The sequence below is a fragment of the Oncorhynchus gorbuscha genome, linkage group LG02 (genome assembly GCF_021184085.1).
Source record: "Oncorhynchus gorbuscha isolate QuinsamMale2020 ecotype Even-year linkage group LG02, OgorEven_v1.0, whole genome shotgun sequence".
Lineage (NCBI taxonomy): Eukaryota > Metazoa > Chordata > Actinopteri > Salmoniformes > Salmonidae > Oncorhynchus > Oncorhynchus gorbuscha.
The window spans coordinates 71070791-71090996 of NC_060174.1; the positions used below are offsets into that span (position 1 = coordinate 71070791).

Here is a 20206-nt window from a genome sequence, read left to right on the forward strand (position 1 = left end):
ATAATCCTTCTATTAATTGGTCTAGTAATTCTATCCTATCCTGGAACGTTTCTTGTCATGTGAAGTGTTTAATGTCTGCCATCCCTCCCGTTTCTTCTGTCCCTACTTCTCAGGAGGAACCTGGCGATTTGACAGGAGTGCCGGAGGAATATCATGATCTGCGCACGGTCTTCAGTCGGTCCCGAGCCAACTCCCTTCCTCCTCACCGGTCGTAGGATTGTAGTATTGATCTCCTTCCGGGGACTACTCCTCCTCGGGGTAGGCTATACTCTCTGTCGGCTCCCGAACGTAAGGCTCTCGAGGATTATTTGTCTGTGTCTCTTGACGCCGGTACCATAGTGCCTTCTTCCTCTCCGGCCGGGGCGGGGTTCTTTTTGTTAAGAAGAAGGACGGTACTCTGCGCCCTGCGTGGATTATCGAGGGCTGAATGACATAACGGTTAAGAATCGTTATCCGCTTCCCCTTATGTCATCAGCCTTCGAGATTCTGCAGGGAGCCAGGTGCTTTACTAAGTTGGACCTTCGTAACGCTTACCATCTCGTGCGCATCAGAGAGGGGGACGAGTGGAAAACGGCGTTTAACACTCCGTTAGGGCATTTTGAGTACCGGGTTCTGCCGTTTGGTCTCGCCAATGCGCCAGCTGTTTTTCAGGCATTAGTTAATGATGTTCTGAGAGACATGCTGAACATCTTTGTTTTTGTCTATCTTGACGATATCCTGATTTTTTCTCCGTCACTCGAGATTCATGTTCAGCACGTTCGACGTGTTCTACAGCGCCTTTTAGAGAATTGTCTCTACGTAAAGGCTGAGAAGTGCTCTTTTCATGTCTCCTCCGTTACTTTTCTCGGTTCCGTTATTTCCGCTGAAGGCATTCAGATGGATTCCGCTAAGGTCCAAGCTGTCAGTGATTGGCCCGTTCCAAGGTCACGTGTCGAGTTGCAGCGCTTTTTAGGTTTCGCTAATTTCTATCGGCGTTTCATTCGTAATTTAGGTCAAGTTGCTGCCCCTCTCACAGCTCTTACTTCTGTCAAGACGTGTTTTAAGTGGTCCGGTTCCGCCCAGGGAGCTTTTGATCTTCTAAAAGAACGTTTTACGTCCGCTCCTCTTACTCCTGACGTCACTAGACAATTCATTGTCGAGGTTGACGCTTCAGAGGTAGGCGTGGGAGCCATTCTATCAGTCTATCAGCTTCCAGTCTGACGATAAGGTTCATCCTTGCGCTTATTTTTCTCATCGCCTGTCGCCATCTGAGCGCAACTATGATGTGGGTAACCGTGAACTGCTCGCCATCCGCTTAGCCCTAGGCGAATGGCGACAGTGGTTGGAGGGGGCGACCGTTCCTTTTGTCGTTTGGACAGACCATAAGAACCTTGAGTACATCCGTTCTGCCAAACGACTTAATGCCCGTCAAGCTCGTTGGGCGTTGTTTTTATCGTTTCGAGTTTGTGATTTCTTACCGTCCGGGTAGCAAGAACACCAAGCCTGATGCCTTATCCCGTCTGTTTAGTTCTTCTGTGGCTTCTACTGATCCCGAGGGGATTCTTCCTTATGGGCGTGTTGTCGGGTTAACAGTCTGGGGAATTGAAAGACAGGTTAAGCAAGCACTCACGCACACTGCGTCGCCGCGCGCTTGTCCTAGTAACCTCCTTTTCGTTCCTGTTTCCACTCGTCTGGCTGTTCTTCAGTGGGCTCACTCTGCCAAGTTAGCTGGTCATCCCGGTGTTCGAGGCACTCTTGCGTCTATTCGCCAGCGCTTTTGGTGGCCGACTCAGGAGCGTGACACGCGCCGTTTCGTGGCTGCTTGTTCGGACTGCGCGCAGACTAAGTCGGGTAACTCTCCTCCTGCCGGTCGTCTCAGACCGCTCCCCATTCCTTCTCGACCATGGTCTCACATCGCCCTAGACTTCATTACCGGTCTGCCTTTGTCTGCGGGGAAGACTGTGATTCTTACGGTTGTCGATAGGTTCTCTAAGGCGGCACATTTCATTCCCCTCGCTAAACTTCCTTCCGCTAAGGAGACGGCACAAATCATTATCGAGAATGTATTCAGAATTCATGGCCTCCCGTTAGACGCCGTTCCAGACAGAGGCCCGCAATTCACGTCACAGTTTTGGAGGGAGTTCTGTCGTTTGATTGGTGCGTCCGTCAGTCTCTCTTCCGGGTTTCATCCCCAGTCTAACGGTCAAGCAGAGAGGGCCAATCAGACGATTGGTCGCATACTACGCAGCCTTTCTTTCAGAAACCCTGCGTCTTGGGCAGAACAGCTCCCTGGGCAGAATACGCTCACAATTCGCTTCCTTCGTCTGCTACCGGGTTATCCCCGTTTCAGAGTAGTCTGGGTTACCAGCCTCCTCTGTTCTCATCCCAGCTTGCCGAGTCCAGCGTTCCCTCCGCTCAAGCGTTTGTCCAACGTTGTGAGCGCACCTGGAGGAGGGTGAGGTCTGCACTTTGCCGTTACAGGGCACAGACTGTGAGAGCCGCCAATAAACGCAGGATTAAGAGTCCAAGGTATTGTTGCGGACAGAGAGTGTGGCTTTCCACTCGCAACCTTCCTCTTACGACAGCTTCTCGTAAGTTGACTCCGCGGTTCATTGGTCCGTTCCGTGTCTCCCAGGTCGTCAATCCTGTCGCTGTGCGACTGCTTCTTCCGCGACATCTTCGTCGCGTCCATCCTGTCTTCCATGTCTCCTGTGTCAAGCCCTTTCTTCGCACTCCCGTTCGTCTTCCCTCCCCCTCCCGTCCTTGTCGAGAGCGCACCTATTTACAAGGTACATAAGATCATGGACATGCGTTCTCGGGGACGGGGTCACCAATACTTAGTGGATTGGGAGGGTTACGGTCCTGAGGAGAGGAGTTGGGTTCCGTCTCGGGACGTGCTGGACCGTTCACTCATTGATGATTTCCTCCGTTGCCGCCAGGATTCCTCCTCGAGTGCGCCAGGAGGCGCTCGGTGAGTGGGGGGGTACTGTCATGTTTTGTCATTTATTATCTTGTCTTGTCCCTGTGCTTCCCATTCTATTCGTTTCCCTCTGCTGGTCTTATTAGGTTCTTTCCCTTTTTCTATCCCTCTATCCCTCTATCCCTTCTATCCCTCGTCATTTCGAGTGAAAGTTGTGTTTTTTGATTGTATTTACTTTACTGGATTAAAGACTCTGTTTTCGCCAAGTCGCTTTTGGGTCCTCTTTCACCAGCATGACACCTTCCGTGGCCTCCAACTGCTCTTAAATGCTAGTAAAACGAAATGCATGCTCTTCAACCGATCGCTGCCCGCACCCTCTCGACTAGCATCACTACTCTGGACGGTTCTGACTTAGAATATGTGGACAACTATAAATACCTAGGTCTCTGGCTAAACTGTGAACTCTCCTTTCAGACTCATATTAAGCATCTCCAATCCAAAATTAAATCAATAATCAGCTTCCTATTTCACAACAAAGCCTCCTTCATTCATGCTGCCAAACATACCCTCGTAAAACTGACTATCCTACCGATCCTTGACTTCGGCGTTGTCATTTACAAAATAACATCCAACACTCTACTCTGAAAATTGGTTGCAGTCTTTCACAGTGACATGAGTTTTGTCACCAAAGCCCCATATACTACCCACCACTGTGACCTGTATGCTCTCATTGGCTGGGCCTCGCTAAATATTCTCCGCCAAACCCACTGGCTCTAGGTCATCTATAAGTCTTTGCTAGGTAAAGCCCCACCTTATCTCAGCTCACTACTCACCATAGCAACACCCACCAGCAGATATATTTCACTGGTCATCCCCAAAGCCAACACCTCATCTGGCCGCCTTTCCTTCCAGTTCTCTGCCAGTTCTCTGCTGCCAACGAATTACAAAAATCACTGAAGTTGGAGACTTATATCTCCCTCACTAACTTTAAGCATCAGCTGTCAGAGCAGCTTACCAATTGCTGCAGCTGTACACAGCCCATCTGTAAATAGCCCATTCAACCAACTACCTACCTCATCACATATTTGTTTTTGTTTTTCTGTTTTTTTGCACAGTATTTCTACTTGCACATCCTCATGTGCACATCTATCACTCCCGTGTTAATTGCTAAATTGTAATTACTTCGCCACTATGGCCTATGTATTGCCTTACCTCCTTACTTCATTTGTACACACTGTATACAGATTTTTCTATTGTGTTATTGACTGTATGTTTGTTTATCCCATGTGTCTCTCTGTTGTTGTTTTTGTCGCACTGCTTTGCTTTCTTTATCGTGGCCAGGTCGCAGTTGTAAATGAGAACTTGTTCTCAACTGCCTACCTGGTTAAATAAAGGTGAAATTGTAAAAATTAAAGACTCCAGGCACCTGAGACATGGAGACTGCTAACAACAACAGCTCTCCCTCACATCTACGCTGCTGCTAAAATGATTACTGATTAGATTCATCACCATGCTACTGTTCTTTGGTTATTATTATTTTACTTTTATTTAACTAGGCAAGTCAGTTAAGAACAAATCTTTTTTTACAATGATGGCCTACACTGGCTAAACCCAGAGGATGCTGAGCCAATTGTGCACCTCCCTATGGGACTCCGAGTCACGGCCAGATGTGATGCAGCCTGGATTTGAACCAGGGACTGTAGTGACGCCTCTTGCACTGATATCCAATGCCATTACCATTAGTGTCTATCTATGTATCCTGTTACTGGATACTATTACTCCTATTTACATGTACTGTACGTATATACAGTTGCAGTTGGAACTTTCCATACACTTATGTTGTAGTCATTAAAACGTGTTTTTCAACCACTCCACAAATGTCTTGTTATGAAACTATAGTTTTGGCAAGTCGGTTAGGACATCTACTTTGTGCATGACAGAAGTCATTTTTCAAACAATTGCTTACAGGCAGATTATTTCACTTATAATTCACTGTATCACAATTCCAGTGGGTCAGAAGTTTACATACACTAAGTTGACTGTGCCTTTAAACAGCTTGGGAAATTCCAGAAAAGGATGTCATGGCTTTAGAAGCCTCTGATAGGCTAATTGACATAATTTGAGTCAATTGGAGGTGTACCTGTGGCTGTATTTCAAGGCCGACCTTCAAACTCAGTGCCTCGTTGCTTGACATCATGGGAAAATCAAAAGAAATCAGCCAAGACCTCAGAAAAACAATTGTAGACCTCCACAAGTCTGGTTCATCCTTGGGAACAATTTCAAAATGCCTGAAGGTACCACGTTCATCTGTACAAACAATAGTATGCAAGTATAAACACCATGGGACCACGCAGCCGTCATACCGCTCAGGAAGGAGACATGTTCTGTCTCCTAGAGATGAACGTACTTTCGTGCGAAAAGTGCAAATCAATCCCAGAACAACAGCAAAGGACCTTGTGAAGATGCTGGATATAGATACAAAAGTATCCACAGTACAACAAGTCCTTTATCAACATAACCTGACAGGCCGCTCAGCAAGGAAGAAGCCACTGCTCCAAACCGCCATTAAAAAAAAGCCAGACTACGGTTTGCAACTGCACATGGGGACAAAGATTGTACTTTTTGGAGAAATGTCCTCTGGTCTGATGAAACAAAAATGGAACTGTTTGGCCATAATGACCATCGTTATGTTGGGAGGAAAAAGGGGGAGGCTTGCAAGCCAAAGAACACCATCCCAACAGTGAAGCACGGGGTGGCAGCATCATGTTGTGGGGATGCTTTGCTGCATGAGGGACCGGTGCACTTCACAAAATAGATGGCTTCGTGAGAAAGGAAAATGACCTAAGACAGGGAATTTTTACTAGGATTAAGTGTCAGGAATTGTGAAAAATTTAGTTTAAATGTATTTGGCTAAGGTGTATGTTAACTTCCGACTTCAACTGTATTTTCGTTAGTACCATAAGTATTTTATATTCCTGCTACCAGTCACTTTTCTGCCCTGTTTACATGTATAACCGCCTATCACGCCGACACTGACACTCGTACACCCACACCCACACACTCACACTGACCCCCACACACTCACAATAACACCCACACACTCACACTGACCCCCACACACTCACACTGACCCCCACACACTCACAATAACACCCACACACTCACACTGACCCCCACACACTCACAATAACACCCACACACTCACACTGACCCCCACACACTCACACTGACCCCCACACACTCACAATAACACCCACACACTCACACTGACCCCCACACACTCACAATAACACCCACACACTCACACTGACCCCCACACACTCACACTAACACCCACACACTCACACTAACACCCACACACTCACACTGACCCCCACACACTCACAATAACACCCACACACTCACACTGACCCCCACACACTCACACTGACCCCCACACACTCACAATAACACCCATACACTCACACTGACCCCCACACACTCACAATAACACCCACACACTCACACGAACACCCACACACTCACACTAACAACCACATACTTACACTAACACCTACACACTCACTCTTACACCCACACACTCAGTAACACCCACACACTTACATTTACATTTACATTTAAGTCATTTAGCAGACGCTCTTATCCAGAGCGACTTACAAATTGGTGCATTCACCTTATGACATCCAGTGGAACAGTCACTTTACAATAGTGCATCTAAATCTTAAAGGGGGGGGGATACTTATCCTATCCTAGGTATTCCTTAAAGAGGTGGGGTTTCAGGTGTCTCCGGAAGGTGGTGATTGACTCCGCTTTCCTGGCGTCGTGAGGGAGTTTGTTCCACCATTGGGGGGCCAGAGCAGCGAACAGTTTTGACTGGGCTGAGCGGGAGCTGTACTTCCTCAGTGGTAGGGAGGCGAGCAGGCCAGAGGTGGATGAACGCAGTGCCCTTGTTTGGGTGTAGGGCCTGATCAGAGCCTGGAGGTACTGAGGTGCCGTTGACCCTCACAGCTCCGTAGGCAAGCACCATGGTCTTGTAGCGGATGCGAGCTTCAACTGGAAGCCAGTGGAGAGAACGGAGGAGCGGGGTGACGTGAGAGAACTTGGGAAGGTTGAACACCAGACGGGCTGCGGCGTTCTGGATGAGTTGAAGGGGTTTAATGGCACAGGCAGGGAGCCCAGCCAACAGCGAGTTGCAGTAATCCAGACGGGAGATGACAAGTGCCTGGATTAGGACCTGCGCTGCTTCCTGTGTGAGGCAGGGTCGTACTCTGCGGATGTTGTAGAGCATGAACCTGCAGGAACGGGCCACCGCCTTGATGTTGGTTGAGAACGACAGGGTGTTGTCCAGGATCACACCAAGGTTCTTAGCGCTCTGGGAGGAGGACACAATGGAGTTGTCAACCGTGATGGCGAGATCATGGAACGGGCAGTCCTTCCCCGGGAGGAAGAGCAGCTCCGTCTTGCCGAGGTTCAGCTTGAGGTGGTGATCCGTCATCCACACTGATATGTCTGCCAGACATGCAGAGATGCGATTCGCCACCTGGTCATCAGAAGGGGGAAAGGAGAAGATTAGTTGTGTGTCGTCTGCATAGCCAGGATGGGAGAGACCATGTGAGGTTATGACAGAGCCAAGTGACTTGGTGTATAGCGAGAATAGGAGAGGGCCTAGAACAGAGCCCTGGGGGACACCAGTGGTGAGAGCGCGTGGTGAGGAGACAGATTCTCGCCACGCCACCTGGTAGGAGCGACCTGTCAGGTAGGACGCAATCCAAGCGTGGGCCGCGCCGGAGATGCCCAACTCGGAGAGGGTGGAGAGGAGGATCTGATGGTTCACAGTGTCGAAGGCAGCCGATAGATCTAGAAGGATGAGAGCAGAGGAGAGAGAGTTAGCTTTAGCAGTGCGGAGCGCCTCCGTGATACAGAGGAGAGCAGTCTCAGTTGAATGACTAGTCTTGAAACCTGACTGATTTGGATCAAGAAGGTCATTCAGAGAGAGATAGCGGGAGAGCTGGCCAAGGACGGCACGTTCAAGAGTTTTGGAGAGAAAAGAAAGAAGGGATACTGGTCTGTAATTGTTGACATCGGAGGGATCGAGTGTAGGTTTTTTCAGAAGGGGTGCAACTCTCGCTCTCTTGAAGACGGAAGGGACGTAGCCAGCGGTCAGTGATGAGTTGATGAGCGAGGTGAGGTAAGGGAGAAGGTCTCCGGAAATGGTCTGGAGAAGAGGGGAGGGGATATGGTCAAGCGGGCAGGTTGTTGTGCGGCCGGCCGTCACAAGACGCGAGATTTAATCTGGAGAGAGAGGGGAGAAAGAGGTCAGAGCACAGGGTAGGGCAGTGTGAGCAGAACCAGCGGTGTCGTTTGACTTAGCAAACGAGGATCGGATGTCGTCGACCTTCTTTTCAAAATGGTTGACGAAGTCGTCTGCAGAGAGGGAGGGGGAGGGGATTCAGGAGGGAGGAGAAGGTGGCAAAGAGCTTCCTAGGGTTAGAGGCAGATGCTTGGAATTTAGCGTGGTAGAAAGTGGCTTTAGCAGCAGAGACAGAGGAGGAAAATGTAGAGAGGAGGGAGTGAAAGGATGCCAGGTCCGCAGGGAGGCGAGTTTTCCTCCATTTCCGCTCGGCTGCCCGGAGCCCTGTTCTGTGAGCTCGCAATGAGTCATCGAGCCACGGAGCGGGAGGGGAGGACCGAGCCGGCCTGGAGGATAGGGGACATAGAGAGTCAAAGGATGCAGAGAGGGAGGAGAGGAGGGTTGAGGAGGCAGAATCAGGAGATAGGTTGGAGAAGGTTTGAGCGGAGGGAAGAGATGATAGGATGGAAGAGGAGAGAGTAGCGGGGGAGAGAGGAAGGTTGGGACGGCGCGATACCATCCGAGTAGGGGCAGTGAGGGAGGTGTTGGATGAGAGCGAGAGGGAAAAGGATACAAGGTAGTGGTCGGAGACTTGGAGGGGAGTTGCAATGAGGTTAGTGGAAGAACAGCATCTAGTAAAGATGAGGTCGAGCGTATTGCCTGCCTTGTGAGTAGGGGGGAAGGTGAGAGGGTGAGGTCAAAAGAGGAGAGGAGTGGAAAGAAGGAGGCAGAGAGGAATGAGTCAAAGGTAGACGTGGGGAGGTTAAAGTCGCCCAGAACTGTGAGAGGTGAGCCGTCCTCAGGAAATGAGCTTATCAAGGCATCAAGCTCATTGATGAACTCTCCGAGGGAACCTGGAGGGCGATAAATGATAAGGATGTTAAGCTTGAAAGGGCTGGTAACTGTGACAGCATGGAATTCAAAGGAGGCGATAGACAGATGGGTAAGGGGAGAAAGAGAGAATGACCACTTGGGAGAGATGAGGATCCCGGTGCCACCACCCCGCTGACCAGAAGCTCTCGGGGTGTGCGAGAACACGTGGGCGGACGAAGAGAGAGCAGTAGGAGTAGCAGTGTTGTCTGTGGTGATCCATGTTTCCGTTAGTGCCAAGAAGTCGAGGGACTGGAGGGAGGCATAGGCTGAGATGAACTCTGCCTTGTTGACCGCAGATCGGCAATTCCAGAGGCTACCGGAGACCTGGAACTCCACGTGGGTCGGGCGCGCTGGGACCACCAGATTAGGGTGGCCGCGGCCACGCGGTGTGGAGCGTTTGTATGGTCTGTGCAGAGAGGAGAGAACAGGGATAAACAGACACATAGTTAACAGGCTACAGAAGAGGCTACGCTAATGCAAAGGAGATTGGAATGACAAGTGGACTACACGTCTCGACTGTTGGAGGTGGTGTATTCTACAGCATCCCACTGCATGCATTACCATTTCATTACATTTATTTCTTACATGTATTCTTATAGCTCAAAAAGCCCAGCAGTAAGACCACCGTGTGTGTGTGTGTGTGTGTGTGTGTGTGTGTGTGTGTGTGTGTGTGTGTGTGCGTGCGTGCGTGCGTGCGTGTGTCCGTGTGTCCGTGCGTGCGTGTATGTGTGTCCGTGTGTCCGTGCGTGTATGTGTGTCCATGCGTGTGTGTGTGTGTCCATTTAACACTACACTGATTTGCCAGGGGATATGAATTAGTGCTTTCTCCTGTAATGGGAATGATTCAGGGGAATGTCACAGGAGCAAAATATATTGAGCTTTTTCACCCTCTTCTTTTCTTTGCTCTTAATTGCCTGGGAAAAAGGCAAGCGAGTGCCATTTCTATATGCAGAGTCAATAGGGCTGACTACAAGTAATGTTAATAGACTCTCTTGCTGCTCCACAGCCTCCCAGGCCAGTCTCTAAAGAGAGTCCTCTCCACCAGCCTCTTTAGGAGTAAACCAGGGGCTTCTTCTGTGCCAATCATTAATGAAACCGTCCTCCTCTTCGCTCCAGGACTGAGTAAGAATGCTGACGCCACGGCCGCCCTATTTCCCCGGCAGCAGCTTGTGGCTCTGTCACCATGGTTATTCATATAGCTAACATACTGAAGCGCCGTGGTACACATGCTTCTGTTCATACTGTAGCATGCCTGTGTGTGTGAAATGCTTTATGTCAGCATTTTAGGGAAGACTAAGTGAGTGAACCGTTCTCATCATTCGTTCTCCTTCTGTCTCTGTAGTTTATTACTGGAACATGACACACTGCTTCCTTACGTTCTCCCCTCCTTTCCTGGACACTCTGTCATGGAGTGTTACGGTGCTCCAGTGTGGGAATATGTGTGCTTGGCCGTGCTCTGGGTCTGTTAATGGTAATGAGTTTATAAATCAAAGGATTACCTGAGTGCTGTTTCCAGGGTCCTCAGTAAAAGCAGAGAGATGTGATGATCAAAGGCCTGTAATAGTGGAGCTGTGGACTCTGGGAGGCTGCCACCGGAGGTGTGTGCCCTACTCCTGGCTCTGATTGGATGGGTTAAGGGTTGGTCATGCATAGTGAGGTCAGAGCAGCCAATCATGAAAGGGAAGCAGTGAGAGGGGAAGGGATAACTTGAGCCTGTCGCTCTGGCAGCCAGAGGGTGTGTGTGCATGCGCGCCTATGTGTGTTTCTGGGGGTCAGAGGTCATCCTTCCCTTGGTTGTTCCACTTCCTCGCCTCTCTGGTGTTTGACACGGTGCGTTTTAAGAGCTGCGAGGCCTGCTGCATTCCTCCTCAGCAGACAGAACAGCAGCCTTGCTACCCTACCCTCATTAGATGCTCAATTTCGGTGAGTCCATGGGGAAAGTGGAGCGCAGATCATTAGCGATTTGGAGGGAGCGATTTGTTTTGCTCCACAAGTTGTTTAGCATTACATGTCTATAGTGCTGACGATGTCTTAACTACCCTTAGTTTTAACATCTAATGTTGCCATAAATCACATGTGGCACTTATCCTTATGTGTGCTGGGGTATGAGTCTGCTGTTAGGGGTGTGTGTGCGATGCGGTGCCTACATGTGTGTGTGTGTGTTTGGGAGTGAGAGATGGACCTGACCTCTGGCCATAACTCAGAGCCTGCTACTGCTGCCAGATCTATTGCTCGGTTCTGTTCTGATCTCCCTCTCTTGCTGTTTCTGGGTCCTGCTTCCTCTCCTTTCTCTCTCTCTCTTTCACTCACGCACACACACACACACACACACACACACACACACACACACACACACACACACACACACACACACACACACACACACACACACACACACACACACACACACACACACACACACACACACACACACACACACACACACACACACACACACACACACACACACACACACACACACAGGCTCACACAGGCTCACACCATCTGTCTCGCTTTGTGTCGGTCTCTGTCTTTTTCACTTCATGTCTCTGTCTCTTCTTTAAACTCACACACAGAGACACAAACTCTGGCACGACATATCTGTTTCTCCCTTGGTCCCTCTCCCTCATCTCCATGGTGTATATTGACCCCGAAAGTCATGGAGGTAATTGGAGTAACAGTATTGTCAAGACGATACATCAGTACATCAGGTACAGTATCGTTCTTCCCCATGTTTTCCCTGCTTTCTCCTTCTTTTCACCCAGTGAAACATATTTGGACCTAGTCATTAGAGAGTTGTGCGAGGTCTGCTCCTGGTATTGATTCTACTGTCCAATCTCATTTATTTTACATGGCTTTTCCACTCCCAGGAGCTCACCAGGTATCTATGCTGCTTTGTGATGGAGGGCTTGGGTAAATAAGGCTTTGTGATGGAGGGCTTGGGTAAATAAGGCTTTGTGATGGAGGGCTTGGGTAAATAAGGCTTTGTGATGGAGGGCTTGGGTAAATAAGGCTTTGTGATGGAGGGCTTGGGTAAATAAGGCTTTGTGATGGAGGGCTTGGGTAAATAAGGCTTTGTGATGGAGGGCTTGGGTAAATAAGGCTTTGTGATGGAGGGCTTGGGTAAATAAGGCTTTGTGATGGAGGGCTTGGGTAAATAAGGCTTTGTGATGGAGGGCTTGGGTAAATAAGGCTTTGTGATGGAGGGCTTGGGTAAATAAGGCTTTGTGATGGAGGGCTTGGGTAAATAAGGCTTTGTGATGGAGGGCTTAGGTAAATAAGGCTTTGTGATGGAGGGCTTGGGTAAATAAGGCTTTGTGATGGAGGGCTTGGGTAAATAAGGCTTTGTGATGGAGGGCTTGGGTAAATAAGGCTTTGTGATGGAGGGCTTGGGTAAATAAGGCTTTGTGATGGAGGGCTTGGGTAAATAAGGCTTTGTGATGGAGGGCTTGGGTAAATAAGGCTTTGTGAAGGAGGGCTTGGGTAAATAAGGCTTTGTGATGGAGGGCTTGGGTAAATAAGGCTTTGTGATGGAGGGCTTGGGTAAATAAGGCTTTGTGATGGAGGGCTTGGGTAAATAAGGCTTTGTGATGGAGGGCTTGGGTAAATAAGGCTTTGTGATGGAGGGCTTGGGTAAATAAGGCTTTGTGATGGAGGGCTTGGGTAAATAAGGCTTTGTGATGGAGGGCTTGGGTAAATAAGGCTTTGTGATGGAGGGCTTGGGTAAAAATGAAGGCTTTTAAGGCTTTGTGATGGAGGGCTTGGGTAAATAAGGCTTTGTGATGGAGGGCTTAGGTAAATAAGGCTTTGTGATGGAGGGCTTGGGTAAATAAGGCTTTGTGATGGAGGGCTTGGGTAAATAAGGCTTTGTGATGGAGGGCTTGGGTAAATAAGGCTTTGTGATGGAGTGCTTAGGTAAATAAGGCTTTGTGATGGAGGGCTTGGGTAAATAAGGTTTTGTGATGGAGGGCTTGGGTAAATAAGGCTTTGTGATGGAGGGCTTGGGTAAATAAGGCTTTGTGATGGAGGGCTTGGGTAAATAAGGCTTTGTGATGGAGGGCTTGGGTAAATAAGGCTTTGTGATGGAGGGCTTGGGTAAATAAGGCTTTGTGATGGAGGGCTTGGGTAAATAAGGCTTTGTGATGGAGGGCTTGGGTAAATAAGGCTTTGTGATGGAGGGCTTGGGTAAATAAGGCTTTGTGATGGAGGGCTTGGGTAAATAAGGCTTTGTGATGGAGGGCTTGGGTAAATAAGGCTTTGTGATGGAGGGCTTGGGTAAATAAGGCTTTGTGATGGAGGGCTTGGGTAAATAAGGCTTTGTGATGGAGGGCTTGGGTAAATAAGGCTTTGTGATGGAGGGCTTGGGTAAATAAGGCTTTGTGATGGAGGGTTTGGGTAAATAAGGCTTTGTGATGGAGGGCTTGGGTAAATAAGGCTTTGTGATGGAGGGCTTAGGTAAATAAGGCTTTGTGATGGAGGGCTTGGGTAAATAAGGCTTTTGATGATGGTAAATAAGGCTTTGGGATTAGGTAAATAAGGCTTTGTGATGGAGGGCTTGGGTAAATAAGGCTTTGTGATGGAGGGCTTGGGTAAATAAGGCTTTGTGATGGAGGGCTTGGGTAAATAAGGCTTTGTGATGGAGGGCTTAGGTAAATAAGGCTTTGTGATGGAGTGCTTAGGTAAATAAGGCTTTGTGATGGAGGGCTTGGGTAAATAAGGCTTTGTGATGGAGGGCTTGGGTGGAAGGTGGGAAATTCCCATTGATTCCCTGAAGATCCATGTATTGATCCTGAAGGATCATCTTTTGTGTTCTCTGTTCACCCCTTCATCCCAGCATGGAGGTAAACCCCAGGCCTGTGGACTCAGTGCTCACTCTCTTTCAGAAACACAGACAGAGATACACACACGGACATGGACACACCATGGTAGCCCAGTGTTTTCAGTCACGAGTGCCAATGAGCTCATTATGGACTGCACATTAAGAAGTGTTTCTGAGATGATGTCACCCTGTAATGGTGTCACTCTCTGTTCTGGGCGAAGGCTAACGATGCTGTCATTCCACCAGCCAGTCCCTTATACAGATCCTAGTGTAGGACCTGATCGTGATCGTATACAAAAGATACGTGATCGTATATAAATGTACGGTTTGAAATGAATATGTTTTAGTCAAATAATATAGCTGTTTTGGCTTCTTGCGGCCAATTTGCAGTCTTAAAAAAGAAAAGGTCTGAATGTAATTGATGATCCCTTTCCTATACCATCGTTGGTCCTGGATGAGCATGATATCTCACCTCCTGCTGAGTATCTAAAGCTGTAAAAGATGGGTGCACATATCTCACTGCTCTGTGAGCCTTCATTTTCATGTAAAGAGGGATGACACTGGCACATCACTAGAATCTGTCTGCTCCACTGTACCCAGGGGATTGTGGGTATGCGCGCTGTGTGTGATCGCTCCATATAATGCAACCTTAAGAAAGTGTTAAAACACGTCCTACACCTTAACCGAGGATAACATTTTCATGTGCTGAGGTCCACATTATTTGACAGCCTTACCCACATAAGCTAGTTATGTATGTAAATGGTGCCACACACTCAGGGAAACATAACAGAGAAAAACGATTTAGCCTCATTTGTAATTCCCAGGTGCTAAAAAGAGCAGGTTGAGTAATATGTTAAAGTTGGATTTTAAACAGGGGCTGCCAGTTAAGTCAACTGAAAAGTAAAGTTTTCTGCATTTATTACGAAGTCCCCTTTAGTATCTGCCGGAAAATGACGATTGAAAACTCTCCGGAATGCTACAGCATCTGATTTGCTCTTGTTCTACTTTAAATACATTAAAGTGGCTCTGGCAGAATCAGCTTTTTAAGCAAAGGTCACTTGACGTTTCATTGATTTAGCATTTTAATGTTATTTGCGTAGCCTCTCTCTCTCTGCGGGGGAATGGCATTATGCAGGCAAGGAGAGTGTGTGTGCAGTGTGCTGTTTGCTGCTGGTGAGAGGCTGTGAACGCTGCCTGGGTGTAGCTCAGTGGAGACGGGGGACGGGGCTAGACCTGCCACTCTCTAACTAGTATAAGATACAGCCAAGACCCCTCACCTCTGCAGCAGCCACCCCAGCCAGTCAGCTACCCAGCCAGTCAGCCACCCAGCCTGTCAGCCACCCAGCCTGTCAGCCACCCAGCCAGTCAGCTACCCAGCCTGTCAGCCACCCAGCCTGTCAGCCACACAGCCTGTCAGCCACCCAGCCAGTCATCTACCCAGCCAGCCAGCCACCCAGCCAGTCAGCCACCCAGCCAGTCAGCCACCCAGCCAGTCAGCCACCCAGCCAGTCAGCCACCCAGCCAGTCAGCGACCCAGCCAGTCAGCCACCTAGCCAGTCAGCCACCTAGCCAGTCAGCCACCTAGCCAGTCAGCCACCCAGCCAGTCAGCCACCCAGCCAGACAGCCACCCAGCCAGTCAGCCACCCAGCCAGTCAGCCACCCACCCAGCCAGTCAGCCACCCAGCCAGTCAGCCACCCAGCCTGTCAGCCACCCAGCCTGTCAGTCACCCAGCCAGTCAGCCACCCATCCAGCCTGTCAGTCACCCAGCCCGTCAGCCACCCAGCCCGTCAGTCACCCAGCCTGTCAGTCACCCAGCCAGTCAGCCACCCAGCCAGTCAGCCAGCCAGTCAGCCACCCAGCCAGTCAGCCACCCAGCTAGTCAGCCATCCAGCCCGTCAGCCACCCAGCCTGTCAGCCACCCAGCCTGTCAGTCACCCAGCCTGTCAGTCACCCAGCCAGTCAGCCACCCAGCCAGTCAGCCACCCAGCCAGTCAGCCACCCAGCCCGTCAGCCATCCAGCCCGTCAGCCACCCAGCCCGTCAGCCACCCAGCCTGTCAGTCACCCAGCCACTAACACTTGTTGCCAGCCTTCACATTGAAAATCCATGTGTTGTCATTAGTCCGTTTACATTTTTGTCTCAGCGAAGGTGTTGGCACCTCTCCCTGTCTCTATTGATTCCGGCTCCTCTTTAATAATCTCAGAAAAGTGTAGTCCTGCTCTCCTGCCATGTTGGGGCAACAGAATAGGACTACCCACCCAGGATTACCAGACAGGAATGACACACCTCTATCTGACACCCTAGGAAGAGAGGAAGGGAGAATGGGGAGGATGAGTGGAGGGAAGGAAGGGGAGAGGGCTTGTGTGCCTGTAAGTGTTGGCTCTGTAAGTAGGGTAGAGGAGCGAGGGGTGGAAGACCAATATAGGGGTAGAGGGTCAGACTGCCCCTGTGGGAGGGCCTGGGCTGGTGAGGGGTGTTGTTCTGTGTTTCTGTCATCCTGGAAGACAATGCAACCCAGCCAGCAGTAGAGAATATCCATCAGACAGTAGAGCCTGTTCACTGGTATCAGAGGCTCTGTGGTGGCTGTAGTGAGTGTATGGATCAGTGGGTTGTTTCTCTAATAGAACATTATAGGCTCAGGTTATGAATAACTCCCAGTAAGACTGAGCCAGACTCTCTGGTTACAGGGAGTACTCTCTCCATCTGCCATAATAAGGCAACTGGAGCTGGCTCTCTGAGCTTTAAATTAAACAAAATAATCCTTGATTTACTTGCTCTTGCGTTTGTATATCAGTGTGTCATGAATTTGTGTGGTAGGAGTGTGTGTTTGTTGAGTGGGCACGCAGTGAGATGTTTCGGTCAGCAGCCTATGATTTATTTAGTCTTAGTCTTGGGTGTAGTAGCATATCCAAAGTGCTGGTCTCCGCAGCTCCCTCTGTGGGCCAGTGGTGGTAGTGCTTGGTGGGTGGTGACGACGGAGGCTTGGCCCTGACCACACAGGGTGTAATAGTGCAGTGGAAACTGTGCTGTCAGTTAATAGAGGAGCTGCCTCTCTCAGTGTGTGGCAGTGGGAGAGAGTGCGATGACAGTAGAGCTCTCCTGCAGAGAGGGCAGGTGTGTTAACCCCTCTCCCTGTTTCTCTCTTTCTCTCTCTCGCTCTCTGCTCTCTTGGTCTGCTCACCCAGCCGCCACTCTCTCCTCCCGCACTCCGCTGTGACAAATGGCTCCTGACGGCTGATTTGTTGGTTGTCAAAAGTGGTCCTTGTGCCGCCGACGAGGGGGAGGTGGATCGAGCTGGAAAACAAGCTGCATCTTCCAATTTTCCAGCTCCGCCACCGCTTCTGGCAGAAACACTGGCAGGCAGGCGGCCCACAGAAACACTGGCAGGCAGGCAGCCCACAGAAACACTGGCAGGCAGGCAGCCCACAGAAACGCTGGCAGGCAGGCAGCCCACAGAAACACTGGCAGGCAGGCAGGCAGCCCACACAAACACTGGCAGGCAGGCAGCCCACAGAAACACTGGCAGGCAGGCAGCCCACAGAAACACTGGCAGGCAGGCAGCCCACGGCAAGCCAAGATGTCACTTCTCAAATTGATATTCTCTCGGTCTGACATAGAATGCATCAAATTAATAGCTGTTCATGATTTATCAGCGTATTCATTCATTTTCATTCAACCTCAGTGATTCCCAGCTTTTCCTGGGTTTTGTAAGCTCCTTTTGCACTAGAGGTGTTTCAGAGACATCCTCCGGCATTAGTAATGACAAGGGAACTAGGAAAAAAGGGAAAATAGGGTGAGAGAAAGACAGTACTTTTGAAACAGCCGTAAAACCCAGGCGTTAGTTGGGAGGGGCGACCAACTTTCCTTCCCACCAGCTACCCCAGGATGTCCCGACGAACTTCTAGAGGAAGTCATCAAAGCCTGAGTTCTCTCCCATGACAGTAGTTAGAACATTGTGCTTTCTGTCCTGCATAGACAGTTAATCTCCCCAACACTCCTCAGGGACATTAGAAATTAAAATCTTGCCTTGTCCTACATGCCCCTGGGCCATGTGGTTACAGTAACATGAAGCACTAAACCTGCACCTGGGCCATGTGGTTACAGTAACATGAAACACTAAACCTGCCCCTGGGCCATGTGGTTACAGTAACATGAAACACTAAACCTGCCCCTGGGCCATGTGGTTACAGTAACATGAAACGCTAAACCTGCCCCATGGGCCATGTGGTTACAGTAACATGAAACGCTAAACCTGCCCCTGGGCCATGTGGTTACAGTAACATGAAACGCTAAACCTGCCCCTGGGCCATGTGGTTACAGTAACATGAAACACTAAACCTGCCCCTGGGCCATGTGGTTACAGTAACCAGCAGCAGTCATTCTATAGAGAGCTTTAGGAGTGTCTCTAAGTGCATGCTAAATGACTTAAATGTAAATGTAAAATGTGAATGTGACTAATGTGCACTACACAATCTGAGATGAGTCAAAGGTCACAGTGGAATAGAGGGGGCTGCTCTGGGTTATTTACCCATGGTCCTCTTCTCTTATTAGCCCTTTCTGTCTCCTTATCTCCTCTTATGTCATCCTGTGTTCTGTATGTCATCCTGGCTCCTTCACCCCTGACCTCCGACCCTGTTTAGGCTCCCTTAAGCTCTGGAGGTTGCTGACTGTTGAAATGTTGTTGATATTATGGACTGGGTGTTTGTGTTCCAAGTTGGCTGATTGTATAATTTTATGGTATTCACAGTTATTATCAAATAAAATCACATTTTATTTGTCACATGCTTGGTAAACAACAGGTGTGGACTAACAGTTAAATGCTTCCTTACGGGCCCTTCCCAACAATGCAGAGAAATAGAAAGATAACAGAAAGATAATAACACTAAATACATCATGTGTAATGACACCTTGGCTATATACACAGGGTACCAGTACCGAGTCAATGTGCAGAGGTAAGAGGTCATTGATGTACGTATAGGGGTGGCAGGTAGCCTAGTGGTTAGAGTGTTGGACTAGTAACCGAAAGGTTGCAAGATTGAATCCCCTTGCTGACAAGGTAAAAAATCAGTCTTTCTGCCCCTGAACAAGGCAGTTAACCCACTGTCATTGAAAATAAGAATTTGTTCTTAACTGACGTGACTAGTTAAATAAAAATAATAATAATATAGGTAGGGGTAAAGTGACTAGGTAGCAGGATAGACAGTAGCAGCCGTGTATGTGATGAGTCAAAAGAGTAGGTGCAAAGGGGAGGTCAATGCAGATAGTCCAGGTCCCTATTTGGTTAACTATTAGCGGATCTTATGGCTTGGGGGTAGAAGGTATGGGTATGATATAGGTTCAGTTTGGCAATGTGTTAACCATATTCAAGCTAAGACTACATTTCCTGTTTGACCCCTTGTCTTCTATTGGTGAATGAACATCCATATCTCTTCATCACATAGTCTGTTGAGCTCCATTATAATGACTGGATTATGGTGTGTGAGAATGACTTTAAAGCAGCAGCTATGTGTTTATGTGTTTATCCAGTGTGGCATCATTGTAAATAAGAATGTGTTCTTACCTGACTTGCCCAGTTAAATCAAAACATTTATGGTAATGCTTGTTTAAGCCCAGGCTGAGGTGATCTTTACTGTCTGTCTGTCTGTCTGTCTGTCTGTCTGTCTGTCTGTCTGTCTGTCTGTCTGTCTGTCTGTCTGTCTGTCTGTCTGTCTGTCTGTCTGTCTGTCTGTCTGTCTGTCTGTCTGTCTGTCTGTCTGTCTGTCTGTCTGTCTGTCTGTCTGTCTGTCTGTCTGTCTGTCTGTCTGTCTGTCTGTCTGTCTGTCTGTCTGTCTGTCTGTCTGTCTGTCTGTCTGTCTGTCTGTCTGTCTGTCTGTCTGTCTGTCTGTCTGTCTGTCTGTCTGTCTGTCTGTCTGTCTACAGTACTACAGGCTGCTTCTCATTCATTCCCACTTATTCTTTTATTGTCAAATTCTTTGTGTTTCCACTGTCTGTAGCTGTCTGTCTGTCTGTCTGTCTGTCTGTCTGTCTACAGTACTACAGGCTGCTTCTCATTCATTCCCACTTATTCTTTTATTCCAAATTCTTTGTGTTTCCACACTAGCTCTTCCTTTCTAACACAATGCAATAGAACATCATTTCACCTTTGAACCCGCACCATAAAGAAGGCAGATTGCTTTGTGCGTCAGCCATCAGAACAGCCCGAGAAAAGAGCAGAGCCGTTCCCTGGTGCGCCAAGGCTACAGTCGTCTTGTCTCATGGCCTTGT

At 48.9% G+C, this 20206-nt stretch overlaps 1 protein-coding gene across 13 annotated transcripts in view; it reads left to right on the forward strand.

Moving 5' to 3' along the window:
• Positions 1 to 20206, forward strand: part of LOC124008625 (RNA-binding protein Musashi homolog 2-like) — a 343271-nt gene that overhangs the window by 233294 nt on the left and 89771 nt on the right. The window lies entirely within an intron of this gene.